Below are 14,761 nucleotides of genomic sequence, written 5' to 3' on the forward strand. Positions count from 1 at the left end.
ATTGGGGAAAAAAAACTTCTCTTTTTATTTCAACACGTAATCTTATTAAAACTATCATCATTATAATTATAATAGTAATAATTATTAATAAAGGTTAAACGTTATTTTAAGTAGACCATACAACGTGGTATCTCGAAAAAATTAATTAAACGCACTGTCAATCCACTGAACATGGAACTTTGAGTAATTATAAAACAAAAACCAAACGAAGGTGAACCAGCTGAACTGTATGTCCAAATTGAGGAAAACCCAAGAATACTTAAATAATCTAAATCTTGACCTATAATAAAGACCTGGAGTTTCATACTCTTACACTTTCCCCCCTAAAGTTTGAAATAGCCTCATAAATCAATAGTCATTTGATACTGTTTTCATTCCAAGCTGCATGATGAACTCTGACGATGAAATAACAATGAAGACTTAAGTCAATATCAAAAATAACTGCGATTTACGCTAATGACTCATTTATTAAAGAGCCTGATAAAACATGAAATAAAGAAAAATAAATTTAGACACTTTGTTTTTAAGATGAAATCATTTATTTGTCAAGCAAAATAAGTATTTTTATCAACATCACCAAAAAGTGATAAAAATGTTATACCAAATATTAATCCAAAAATATTCTTGTGTCTTCTACCATGAGATAAAGAAGAAAAAAAAGGGAAAAGAGACTTCTTTAACCGTTTCTCTTGATTTGGAGCTCTAGAATATTGTTATGCCATCGACGAGGAAGACTATTCTAAGGATATATAAAATGCATAGATCCTGTAAGTGCTATTCTCGCATTGCAGAACAATGTACTGAAATATTGCAAAAGATATGCCAAACCGATTAAAAGAAGCTCAAAATACAAAATGAATAAGAAATCAACTCACTTTTTAAGTCAACAAAAAGTTGAGTTAATGACATATTAAAGACATGTTATTATATGCAAAAGACAACGATGTACATAAACTTCAGAAACGAGCCCAACTTTTGTGAAAATTATTGACTCATGAGAGAAAATCAAAGGTAGGAGAAATTGAACCCAATAATAGAACCCTAAAAGTCAACAAGCTACATCTTACGTTAAGAGAATACATCATTTAGTTTTAAGAATTAAATTGAAGCTTTAGAAAAAACGATAAGTAAATTTATATTTAGTGCTATCATTAGCATAACCTATACAAAAAAAAGGAAATACTTAACATTACATATCTAGATTTATAGTGTTTTAAAGTATTAATTCGTTACGATTCCTTTGAATATTTAAATTAATGATTAAAGCTTAAGTTACATATATCGTAGACTGAATTCAAAATTGTTTATATAAGAAAAAGCTACGTATCCTTGTACACCAACCCTAGCATGACTTCAATTCGCTTACATGCATGTACAGAATAAACTTAAAGGGCATGACCTTACATATTAAACACATACGCATACACTTTTTTAATTAAGCACATAAAATGGTCATCAATTACAGTTGCAAGAATAAATTAATTATTGATAATCAAGACCTAGAAATTGTAGACATAATGGTTGATGGACGCTGACTTAGCATATTATTGACTGGAAGTAACAGCTGACAAATACTAAAGAAGATGCTTAAAAGTTTTAGAGTAGTCCAGTCCATGTAATAGAAATTCTGTGCTATGGGTTACTATATTTATGAGGTGGTGTTCAGTTCACCACAGGAAGGAGACATGACAGCAAACAGATTGAAATTAGCACCAACGTTACAGGTGCTAGTCAACTCATTAATTGAACCACCAGATAACGTGAGTAATTAAGCAACACCATCAAGGTCCGGAATTCACGTAATAAAAGCAACGCCTGAAGATAACAAAGAAGATGGAAGAGTGGATATTACGATTTGTGAGGGTGAATCGTACCGGGACTAAGATAAACGTCTTTGATAAAAAGCCTTACAGTACCAATTATTTTGTTGAATTTTTTCTGACAAAAATATCAAATCAAGAATATCTATTTCTTAAATAAACCACAAAAACGGGAAGGTGTTAGTGTTGTTCACATAACATATTAGAATACTAAGTGGATGGAATATATACAATGTACAGAAGAATATTGCATGACTCAGCAGCCAAATGGTTTGAAGATGGAAAATACAGAAAACACAAATATTAACAGATAATGGAAATAACACCAATAACAATAAAAATCCTAAAGACAGTGACCCACTTAGTAGGGAAAAAGTATCAAAGGTACCAGCTTTAGTGAATTCAGATAAGTACACCCAGTTTTAATTGACGTTTGATCCTTTCAGACGTCTAAGCTTCTATCCCTTAGATATCGCACGCGATGATAGGCAAAAATTATATCCAAATTTTGCTACTTATTGTAACGAAAAGTCTGCAGCAAGAGCCCTCAACGAACTTAAAATGAATGGAGCAGGTAATTCTAGTAAGAATATTTTTAAAAACTTTGAGACATTGACTAGCTTGCAATGATTTGATCTTGCCCTTCATCAGTTAACATTTAATAAAAGAAAAAAGAAAACCAAGGAGCGAGAAGAACAGAGGGGACATCAACCCATAATTTATCATGATAATTCCTATCATCCTTACCTTTTACACCATTTCGAATGGATATTATTTGTTATTTTATACATTACTTGTTACTTTTTTAAGTATCTTTTATTATGCTGTTGTTTTTGCAGTAATACTCTAATACTAAAAAAAAACTGTAATTATTATAATAGGTTTATTTTTATAATACGAATATATCTGAACATGTTTATTAAAAATTTTTTCTAATAGATGTCTACTTGTGAGGTTAGTAGGTATATAAAAAAGGAAGACTTAAAAGTAAAATTTTTTTGAAAATTTTTTAATTGTTCGATTTCTAATGATCCCACCTCTTACCTTAACTAATATATTTAGTGATAGTTTGAAGAAAGGGAGGCTGTTAAGTCACGACTAGCATAATTATTATTCTCTTTCTCAATGAAAAAATTTTAAGGCTCGTAAAAGAGTTATCCTTAACAAAAGTCGACCTCTAACAAAGCTGGCTGTGTACTACGCGGCTTTTGGAAGTGTCAAGTGACTATCGAAGTGAGCTGCAGAGCGTAAACACATAAAGTCAACAAGTACCAGCCTCACAATATGTAAAACAAAGAAGTTTTGATTAAAATTTTACGAGAGATGCATTTCTTCTCAAGGCGTCTAGTCAGTAGCCTGCTACGGTTTCTCTCTCATCAAGTGCAAAACTTAGTTATCGAAATAACTTCCTAAGAAGTGACTTATTGCTCGTCTTTTTCTTTGTGCCTTTTTGTACGAGCAATTTGAAATAAATCAATTTGAAACAAGTCACAGAAAGTGAAAGCTACTTAAACTACTAACCTAATTCACTCAAAGCTGCTAGAAAACATAAAAATCCGTTAACACGCATATTTAATAAGACTTTCTATCTTTTCTTTCCTATAAACAAGTAAATAGTTGAACCTTCAGCCTACAAAGGAACGTAAGACCACCATCCCCAACCTTGAATTCTGAACTGAAGGCAGGGTTTAATGATAGTCATAATCATTTAACACTAATCGATTCCACGTCTTGTAAGCTCTCATTTGATCTCTGATTTACTAGGATTCTATGATTCATTTAAAAATAATAAGAGAATGAAAATGAAAATCTTTTAGTACAATATTTCTCCTTACCAGAAACATATTGTCACGATAGTAGCAATAATATTTTTTAATCTTTGTCTCCTAATCACTTTAAAATAAATAATAGAATTCTAAAAAATGAGAGTCTAAATCAGACTAAATCAAAGCTATTAAGACGTGAAAATGATTATCGCTTTTGAGTCCCAAGGTCAACTAATTATTTTAAAGTTACAAATGAAAATATAAATAAAAAAGCCCGTTGCAGTGTGAGACCGTAATATGAAAATGCTTCTAGATTTTTTTTATTTAATATTTGGCTCTAAAACTTTGTACAGGCATTATCAAGTGATAGAAAAAGAATTTTATTAGAAAAAAGTAAGGAATCTTAATAATTTGTAGCAGACTTATCCTAAATTCAAATAGTGCACTTGGCACATTTTAAGGTTATTATTATTGTCCACTTGAACAAAAATGTTTCTGATACTTTAATGATAACTGTAAGAAATTTTACTATCTATCGAATATTAAAAATAATTTTATTAGTGAATAATAAGTCATAGCGTGATTTTTAGCAAGTTGAGTACAACCATTCACTGGGAATGGCTTATGCCCCCACTAGATAAGGCATTCAACGCTGGAGCTACCTTATTCATTCTGTTATGAATTATATATTTTGTTTTTTCTTTATGTATGTTGAGTCCTACTTTTCTAGCTTTTTTGACTAACTTTTCTATGTTTTGTGCTATGACTCTCTCGCTATTGCCCAGCAAACTTAAATGTTAGTACTTCCATTTAGCGTTACCTCACTTTCGTCTTCCTAAACATGTCAAATCCCGTATTCTAAGACCAAATTAAACAGCAACAGAGATTGTGTGTGTTGTTGATTTGTCTCCTTATGTATTTGAAATGGATCAGAAAGATTATTCTTGACACAAATCCTCCCATTTCTATCTTGTAGGTAGACGCGTATCAAAGCTACAATTTTTTTTGGAATTCCAAAGAGATTTAGAGTGCGATACAGTTTTTATTTGATGATTGAGTTGTACGCTCTTCTAAAATCTCTGAATATTTGCCGAAATTCTTGTTGTACTCCCACTATTTCTCTATTATTTGTCTACTCGTAAATATTTTGTCTCTAGATAGTGTGATTACGAATCGAACCAATTATGTACTAACCGATAAGAGATACGGTTCTGAGATTCTTGATGCCAGGAGTTACAGGAGTCCTGATTGCGATGAAATAAAAAACAGTTAACACTTTCGTAGAGTACCAACAGAAAATTGCTATTTGTTCAGATAATTAAGTATCAGTAGTGTTAAATCTGGAGTTAGGTACATATAAAAAGTAAAAGAATATAAAAAAATCATCAAGTAAAATAGTGGGACACCATCGGCTGAAAAATGATGAACCTTAGTTTTATGATGAGAGTAGAAAACTAATAAGACCCGTGGAATGGCTACAATAAAATACCTCAACAATAACAATAAAATATTTGCTAGAAATCATTAACATTGCAGAACAGCAGCAAGCATGATGTTAAGTAAAAAAAATGTGAGTAGAAAAAATAGGATAAGTGTGGGTATAATGTCTTATTTCATAATAAACAATGTGCCTAAAATGTTTTATGAAATCAATGTAAACTAAAAAGGGGTATCAAAATTGCAATGTTTTAATTAAAGGTAAAAGTGATAATATAATTCCGGATGATGAAGAAATACTAACGAGATGTAAAAATTATACCAATTAATTACTCAATTCACACGCAAACAATAAGGATAAAAACTTTCAAAATGTTCTCACCAGGGCAATGGAGATAAATAAACCGACACTTGAAGAGGAAGAAAAAGCGATCCGTAAACTAAACATGTAAAGCGGAAAAGATAAATGGCATATATAACGATCTAATGAAGGGTGAAAAAAGCAGTGAAGAATAAAAATACATGGCTTAATAAAAAAAATTTGAAGAAAGGAACAGATGCCCAGGAAATTGACCAAATCAGCCATGATACCGATTTTTCAGAAAAGAGACAAATCCGTTTGTAATTACTGTAGGAGTATCTCATTACTTGGAACCTACTATGAGGTACTACCTAATATCCACTCGTACAGATCAACACCTTTTGTGCAAGACATTATAAAACATTTGGTCTGATCAACATAAAATTAAGACTCAACTATAATTATGTTTGACGATATTCTCACATTAACTTCACTTCCTTATTTTGCCTAGAATACATTATGTGAAAGGAACTCTAAATGACTATCTGTACAACTGCTTTCATGAACAAGATTTCTTTATGAGTATTTGGTCAAAATTTTGTCTCCTATTTTTTAGGCCTTTTCCACACTGTAACAAAAAATAACTTTTTAAATTTTTCTAAAAAGTATTCAAACAGAACTATTATTTTCAACATAGTTATAATGTGTAAAAAAACATCTTTGTATAGAAGCGTACTGTATTAAAAAAAATTAAGAATGTTACATTAAATACCTTTTATCCATACAAAAATTTCTCGCTCACACAACCAACTGCTTTTATGTAATTAATGGGCATGCATATTAAGCATAAGAAACATAATGACGTTAAGCAGAAGAAAAATTAAAAACTCTTAAGCAAAGGCAGTTGCTCTTACCAACAGTCTACTGCTAAAAGACAAAAGACCCATTAAATATAGTTAGACACGTATTAGATTTATACATATAAAAGATTTACTTTATGTAAGGTGTGCTTACAAAGAATACAGTTATATAAATATGCAGGTGCAGTACACAATATTGTGAGAAGATGCTTGTAATATGACTAACAACACTAGCACCTACGGCCATAAAGAGTAGGCATAACTATAGATAAAGATAATAGATATAACAAGTCCAAAATTGGAAGTATAACCATTGCAACCGTAGAACAAAAAAGCATTACTTAAAAATTTTTTCTCAAATTGTAAAATTTTATGTTTGCAACTGTGTCATAACGTTATAGATATCATTCTTTTTATTTATGTTATTTTCAAAGTAAGGAATATGCAATATTCTGATAATATACTTTTATGCACTCTATACCCAACCCCTTCACATTTTTCCTGTCTTGAAAACTAAAAGACTATCCGCTGACGTTCATATTCTCAAAAAATATACACTTATCTAAGCCTATTTTAAATATTTCATAATGAATTACACATCACTGCAGCTGTTACATTTTACGTAATAAATAATATAAGACTAAAGAATCCTTTCTTAGTTTAAGAATAGAAAATAAATTGTTGATTAGTATATTAATAAATTTTTTTGACTTTGAATACTTGTTCGTAATATATTTCATACATAGATTAATTAAGTTACACTAATTATTACGCTGATAACATATTCCTAAAGATCAGGTTATTAGTTCAAACTTTTTTTATGATAAAAAAAATTATGATAATTATGTTGTAAATAATGGAATTTTTTATTTGGTTACTGTGATGCGTAGAAATGTTCAGGATATAAGTAAAATAATTTAAGTTTTTTTTTTTCAATACAAAATACATTTGCCATAACATTCCTCAATAAAAAGTAAAATGAGGAAGGATGAAGCTGAGTCTTCTTCCTTTTTGACTAAAACTAAATTAAATTCTTACGATTGTTCAGCTGATGAGGCCCATTGTCAATGTTTGTCAGCCTACCAACTACTAGGACATCATTGACATAGCACTTATGTAACAAAAAACTGATACCTATTTCAGGAAAAGTTTTGAGTTATACTTGCTATAGCACAACATTAAAAAATACTGAAATAACTCTTCCACCTTTCCTTTGTAGTGATGCGATGTATTGATTGGTAGCATAGTAAAAGTGAACTTTTAATTCTGTGAGTATTCTACACTAAGTTTATTAGTGAAATGTGTATGCATGTATTAGTACAATATAATTTACACACATACACACAAAAATAAATAATTTTACTCAAAACATCGAGCATAGTGTCTTGATTGATGTTACTATGATTTTACGTTTCAAACAACAATAACCAGTAAAATGACAATAAATTAAATTAAAGTGTATTCTGTTATTATTCATCAAGCAACAAATATTGAGTAACAAATTTTGTAATCATAAACGATAACCAAAGCATTTATAAAAAATATGTTTTGGTATAATATACTAATGTTTTTCACTCTTTATGGAGGAGATACTATCAATATCAGGTCCATGACTTGAAAAATCACAACTATGAAACCAGATTTGTAGTAACGGACCCTAAATACCTTTTAGTCAAAGATTTTGGTGTTATTTATAATAGTTTTAAACTTTTTTAACTTTTATGCTATTAATATTAAGTTTTCTAATCTCAAAAGCACCAAAACAACGAACTATGTTATATGAACTGGGCTTTACGGAAAAATGATACTCATCACTGTATATTCTTCGTTTTGGTAGTATCCTACATAAGTCCATTTCACTCATGATGATGTTTGAATCAAATTCTAAAATAACAATTAAATTCGAGAAAAATGAGAACAGAATAATTCAATTCAATTTTGAAATTAAAAACTTGTAATCTACTTCAAAGCAGTCATCAATTAAAAAACCAACAAAAATACTGTAAATAATTATAAAATAAATAATTTTGAACAATAAATAAATTACCACATTACAAAGCATTTTTTTCAGTGACTTTCAATGGTACTTTAATAAGAAACTACCATTTTATCAGAATATTTATAATGCATTAATTAATAAAACATGAGGGTAACTGCAACATTTTTTTCTTTGATAATCTAAAGTCAATTCCAAAAACCAAAATGGAAACTGAATGATCGTTAATTAAACTAGCATTCCAACTCTAAAATTCACTATTTCAGGCATTCGTGGGTTCAAAAAAATTAAGTGTTCGAAGCATACCATTGTTTTAAAAATAGTTTTTTGTACCTCGTTGAAAGCAGGTATGTAAAAATTAAAGAAATTTTTTTTTAATCCTCGGCTTCTTGTTCTAAATGATACTTAAAAACATTGTCATGATTATCACCTATAGAAGCATCCCTTATGAATTTCAAGTCTTCGTTTGCATTTACTTTGTAATTAAAGTTTTAGGTTAATTGTTTCAGCGCTACATACGTAAAAAAAATTAGAGCCCATGGTTATTAAAACTTTTAAATATTTTTTTCTTGACTTCTAAACAACTTGTTTTTTAAATTAAAACTAAACACTAAATTTATTAAACTTAAGTAAAGGGAAGAGTTAAAAATGCCCTAGTTTTAGACTTTTTTTCTACTCATATATATTTTTAGTGAGTTTCCAGTACCCCTTTGTGTTGACCCATCCTCCCCTCTTACTGTAATTTTTCAGTTGTGTCTTAGAAATTGGCTCAAGGAACGCTCATGATCGAAATAGGTTCATTACCCAAGGATTGGATTAAATTAATAAATTGCATTATTTTGGACGTTAGGTGTAAATCAATTGTAATTGATCTGTTGGTATAGGTGTTCGAAAGATATTGTTTTATAAGAAGCAGGATAAAAGTACTTTTTTTGGTTAGGTTAATTTTATTGTAGAATTGTATATGTAAAATTTGTTGTGAGAAGGTTTTGTTATTAAAAAACTCGTGGGAATGTTACATAGTTACTACTAAAATTGTTGAGGAATGAGCTACATACCATTCAGTCATTCTTAATGCATGGGTGATTGTACTAAGTGATTTGGTTAAATAAGCAATAGATTATGATAAATATGTTTGTACCATCTGATGCATTGTTATAGAATATCTTACACACATGTTTCTTCTTGATTTTTTTATACATAGTTTGTTTACAAACTGTGGATTTATATCTCACTTTATACATAAGGTACTTATTTCAATTAACTTCAGTTTACATCATCAAAAATACTTACATACACGTTTTTTCTAATAACTAAAAATCAACGTTCTCGGGGTTGTAAACAGTTCTTGATGTGAACCCCTCCACCCTTACTCGTTAAACGTACAAAAGTTTGCAAAAAATTTTTCATCGAACGTGCACATTTGTCCCTTTCTTTGCTTTGCTTTGAGATGTAAGATTTTTTGTAATGCTCCTGTATAAAAAGTATGAAGTCATTAACAACATATATAGGCAAGTTATATTTTGCTATAACAAGAGCTGTGTTTAATTCAAACTGTTTAACTTGAGTAATTATATATATTATTTATGTGATAAATGCTTTTTTAATTGGCCAACATTACTATTAAGACGTATCATGTCAACTTACACATCCAGTCAGACAAGTTTATAACCACCTACTTTTTTGTCAATAATTCCTAGTTTTTAAGGTCTTAAACAGAAATAATAAGAATATAGAGTTGACAAATTTTTTACTTAACCATCTGGTAAAATTTTTAGAATCACGAAAAAATTACATTGGGTCTTCTAACGTTTATATGGTAATATTTGAAACGGTTTTTATTTATTATTAAACTTTAAAATTTGTGTTTTATAAATGCAGCAGTATACACCATGAGCAGGGTATGGCCTAAAGAAGCTGCCATTTATGTATTTGCAAAGAAAAAATTTACAACGTAGTATAGCATACTGCAAATAACACATTTCTATCATTTATTAACAAACGTAAACACAACGATGAAATATATCGTTCAATAAAAATAAAAAAAATTAATTTTTACTTTCTTTACTGACATCTATTGCTTCTGTTTTATTTCTTTGTTATTATTAAAAAAACTGTAGCATTAGAACTTAAGAGATGTTAATCTGTTAACTGTTCCAGGACTGATACAGAAACACCTTATTTGAGCACTTCTTTGTTAATACTTATTACAAATCATAAAGGCTAACAAAAATTTGACAACTGAAAACTCTGTCTAGTTGCATCAAAAGATATGAAAATAAAGATGCAACTAGCAGATACCTGTAAAAGTGGCTCTCTAGAAGCATTGCTACAAAAAATTACAAATTTTAAATTATTGTCCTTAAGAAAAAATTCTTGAAAATCACAATATCTTTGTAAAAAAATCTGATCTGTTGATTTAAGCCATAAAAAAACTTAACTTTTCGAGATACAACGGCTCATATTTTTGTTTATTCATTTTTCAAGGTTATGCAACTTTTTTTTTTGCAACTCTGATAATTTTATCGATTGGTTAAGAAAAAATTTTGTCAACCCTATATTTTTATTATTTCTGTTTATTACCAAGATACTAGTAATTATTGACTAAAAAGCATGTGTTTATGAACTTGTGCGACTGGGTGTGTGAGTTGACATGATACGTCTCAATAGTTATGTTGGCCAATCAGAAAAAAAGAATTAATGAATTTTTGTGTCGTAAAAAAACCTGCTGGGTTTATTTTCGTAGTATCAACATTAAATGCTATATCAGGCAAAGTTAAGTCAAGCATGTTGCCACAAACAATTATTAAACTAGGGTGTCTGTGTTTCTCACATTATTGATATAATTACTCAAGTTAAACAGTTTGAATTAAACACAGCTCTTGTTCTAGCAAAGTATAACTTGCCTATATATGTTGTTAATGACTCATGACGAAGTCATTTTTCTCTGACCCTATAGCATTAAACGCCGAAAAGCGTCATCAGGGTGGAATCTATTTTTATTTACAAGAAGCTAATAAACGTCCGGGTCTGTGTGTTTCATGTTCTACGTGAGAGTAATCAGATACAAGGAGTAGCGCCAAGGAAAGAAGAGAAGACATAGCACCAAAGAAAAGCCAAAGAATGTGTAGTTCTAGTATATAAGGGTCTACCTGTGTAATTTAGTATTATAAAATATTTGTAATTACCGCGCCATTATGCTAATCCAGTGTTGCTTCATCGACAAAGAGTGTATGTATACCTATGTATCTGGATTAAGCGTATGTACTATAAATTGCGTCGCGTTCAAATGTGTGTGAATGATGTCATGGCGATAAGAGTCAGAAGTATGTACGTAGATATAGTGCGGTAATGCGCGAGGCTGCACTAATTGGTGGGCCTAACGCAACACTCTTGTAGTAGCATCCGAGCGAACCAGAGCTTCCAAGTTTTTTGCGTTTTCGGGAGGAATCGAGAGAATCGAGAGAGAGAGAGAGAAAGAGAAGAGCGGAATCAGCTTTCCAAGCCAACCGGGAACGACCTTGCGACCGACGCACAGTGGTCCCAAACGCTGAAAAAATTATCAAAATTCGTGCTTCACACGAATTTTCAATCAATTTCATCAATTTTGGGCTTATTTTACTCCTAAGGCCATAACCTTCAAGAATCCGTTTCCCTCCGTCCTGTGACGACTTTGTATATGTATGATTTTTATGTATATATATAGCGAATTTCGATAGTCACATTACTGTGTATACATAAAAACGTTGTTAAAATCAACCAATTTGTACCAAACTTAGTGTACGGGGGTTTTTGGGGTCACTGATTACGAATCTGTAGTTGGATTTGCGAAATTCAAAATGGCGGATCCAAGATGGCCGACAAAGTTTTCAAAAATCAACCGATTCGCACCAAATTTGGTGTACGGGTGTTTTTGGGGTCGCTGATTACGAATCTGTAGTTAGATTTGCCAAATTCAAAATGGCGGATCCAAGATGGCCGACAAAATTTTCAAAAATCAACCGATTCGCACCAAATTTGGTGTACGGGTGTTTTTGGGGTCGCTGATCACGAATTCGCACACTGGGAGAAGGATTTATTAACTGTTAACATTTACGTATATTGGAAGAAAATTAGTTGGCATATTAATAACTACCATGATATATTTTTTATCTGAAGCTTTCACACCATTTTTATTATGAATTATATTTCTGGTATTTTTATAAAAAATTCCACTGTATAAATATTTTATCTAATTTACATCTTATTTTTGTTCTAAACATCATTATCATCATCATCATCATCATCATCATCATCATCATCATCATCATCATCATCATCATCATCATCATCATCATCATCATCATCATCATCATCATCATCATCATTACTATTCCCTTCATAATTAAAATCATTATCGCTTCGATCGTCTGACACATTCCCTATGTTTTTTTTTCCAATCAACAAATCATTATTCACTTTTCCCCTTGAAGATTCATTTGCTGTTACCTTTTCAAAATTTAGCAAGGAAAGCATTTCTTCTGTTAAATGTTTATGGCTTTTTTTCGAACTTGATCGACACATGGAAAAGAACGGATCTGAGTGTATCATAAGCCTCTGGAAAATGTCCGTATTTGTTGCGATCCTATTGACAAACGAATAGTGTGAATATCATTCAATAAAAAAAAAAAAAAAATGGCTGTACTTCCGAACACGGTCAGGCACCAATCGAGCTGAAAATTTGTGTATTTATGTTTTTTGGGATGCTGATTACGAATATGATAGTCCCGTTTGGCGCAAACGACCCTGAATGTGTCAAATGAATACATATGCATGGTATATGTATAGTGACTGAAAGGGGATTCAGAGGATCGAAGGGGCAACCTAAAATTGTAGACATGCAGCTCCTCGTGGTGCACTCTGAATGATGCTAAAGACCTACGTTTTTAATTAAAAATTGAAAAAAAAAAACATTTGCAAAAAGTAATGTGACAATAACATATGTGATCCATCAGATATACTTTCCACATGTATAGTGATAGTCGAACTGTGACATATGAGATCCATTATAAAAACCCAATACCCAATTAACCCTTACATTAAGAGCGTATCAGATACAAAGCTGATAAGAATAGATAATATACTTTGATCTGTGTCAAATGGTCGGGGAGCGATAGCAAAATAAAATCAAATTTTATGACTTTTAGATCTATTAAAAATATAACTTTATTTATTGGTTTTTTGAGAATAATAAATATATTTTAAATTTAATTTTCGACTTTCACACAAATGATTTTGAACTTTTGAAATCGATCGATGATAGACGGTATTTTAACGTCATAATGGTCATTTGACACATTCAGGGTCGTTTGCGCCAAACGGGCCTGTCATATTCGTAATCAGCATCCTAAAAAACATAAGTACACAAATTTTCAGCTCGATTGGTGCCTGACCGTGTTCGGAAGTATATCCAAAAAAATAAACATATTGTACTTATGTTGCAAAACGACATAAGTATTTCTGTTTATTAAAGCTTACAGTAGTTTACAATTAAAAAAAGTTCATTGTATGGTTGTAATGAAACATGTAATAATTAATAGTCTTAAATGGAAAAATTACTGCTAATTAACGTTTCATTTTCTATAATTATTATGTTCAGATGGCTGTCTATATCTGATAGTATACAAAAATTTATGCATGCTTCATGTTAGAACAGAAATTGATACATGCATTTAAAAGAATTTTAATGTAACCGTTTCTGCGTTATTTGAGGTTATGTGAACGTTAGCTATTTTTTTCAAAACGCTGTATCTTGGAAAGTTTTTAACCGATTTTGATGTTTTGGGGTTCATTATTTTTGTACTTAATTGTAGAATATATATGTGTAATGTATGCTTTACAACGTTACGTATATATGGCGTTTTCTATAACTATTAAAATAGCATAACTTTCAAGGTACTATATCTTTTTCAATTTTTATTTTTAAGAAAAAAGAAAAAATACGTGTCGATTATTTTTCAAAGCACTACAAGACGGACCAAATGGAATTTTTCATGCAAGATCCCAATTGTTTTACTTTTAAAACAATCAAAGACAAAGCATAATTGCTTTATTTTAAAGTTTTTTGAGGTTAGGAAATATCAGTGATCAGCGCAATGAAAAGTAATAAATGTTTCTCATCATTCTATGAAAAATTCATGATGGTTAATTTTTTAAAGAATTTTTTGACGCATAATACTATCAAAAACTACGCAACACTACTTTATTTCGAAGATTTTTGAGGTTAGGAAGATTCAGCGATATGTTAGACTAAAGTAAAGTGTCGATTCATGTTTTGGTATAAGAAATACACATGATAATTATTTTTTAACGTTCAAAACGTTGAAAAACTACGCAAAACGACATTTTTCGAAGTTTTTTGAGGTTAGGAAAATTCAGCAATAAGGTAGACAAACAAAGAGTATTAATTCATGTTTTGGTATAAAAAATACGCATGATAATCATTTTTTAAGAATTTTTTAACGTTCAAAACGTTGAAAAACTACGCAAAACTACTTTTTTTCGAAGTTTATTGAAGTTAGGAAGAATTAGTGATGTGCTCG

At 30.4% G+C, this 14,761-nt stretch overlaps 1 protein-coding gene and 1 pseudogene across 1 annotated transcript in view; one reads left to right on the forward strand and one right to left on the reverse strand.

Moving 5' to 3' along the window:
- LOC106644003 (protein dachsous-like) overlaps positions 1-14,761 on the forward strand; it is a 443,369-nt gene that overhangs the window by 160,094 nt on the left and 268,514 nt on the right. The gene's annotated exons all lie outside the window — the stretch shown is intronic.
- On the reverse strand, positions 13,161-13,334 carry LOC149373609 (U2 spliceosomal RNA; annotated as a pseudogene).

This window comes from Copidosoma floridanum, unplaced genomic scaffold, assembly GCF_036245765.1.
Source record: "Copidosoma floridanum isolate Cflo_tuat_1 unplaced genomic scaffold, Cflo_Japanese_pri ptg000030l, whole genome shotgun sequence".
Lineage (NCBI taxonomy): Eukaryota > Metazoa > Arthropoda > Insecta > Hymenoptera > Encyrtidae > Copidosoma > Copidosoma floridanum.